The sequence below is a fragment of the Eurypyga helias genome, unplaced genomic scaffold (assembly GCF_000690775.1).
Source record: "Eurypyga helias isolate BGI_N326 unplaced genomic scaffold, ASM69077v1 scaffold41048, whole genome shotgun sequence".
NCBI classification, from domain to species: domain Eukaryota; kingdom Metazoa; phylum Chordata; class Aves; order Eurypygiformes; family Eurypygidae; genus Eurypyga; species Eurypyga helias.
In genome coordinates this window covers 435-955 of record NW_010268327.1, presented here as the reverse complement: position 1 = coordinate 955, position 521 = coordinate 435, and positions in this window count along the sequence as shown.

Below are 521 nucleotides of genomic sequence, written 5' to 3'. Positions count from 1 at the left end.
CCCCGCTGCGGGCTGCCCCAGGTTTAAAGCAATCAAAGCGGGTTGGGAAAGGCTCTCTGGAGCCGACGGGTCCCCGGTGGCACCATGCCTGGCCGGGGCCACGGAGGGGCCAGGCGGAGGGAGCAGCAGCGGGCGCCCGTCCCGGCTCCTAACAAAACAAGGAAGCCCTGACAGCGTGATTACCCGGAAACCACAACGCGTCAGGAGCGAAGTATTTCCATCGGGAGGTTTTGGCTCTGCAGCCCGGCCGGCGCCAGCCTCCCCGCGACGGTTGCCTGCGAGGGGAGGCTGCCTCTGCCCCCTGGGATGCATCCTGCTGCCCACCTAGCCCAGCAGCGGGAACGGCCTGGAGAACAGGAACGAGGTGCTGGAGGTGACAGCCAGGCTGGGGTCGCCAAGGAATGGGTGGCAGCGGGGCTGCCCCAAGGGCTGGGATGTGGCCGTCGCTGCTGTGGTTTCACGGTGGGGGTCTGGGCCGTGTTTGAGCCAACCTCGCCCCTTCTCGGCCAGGGGTGTTCACC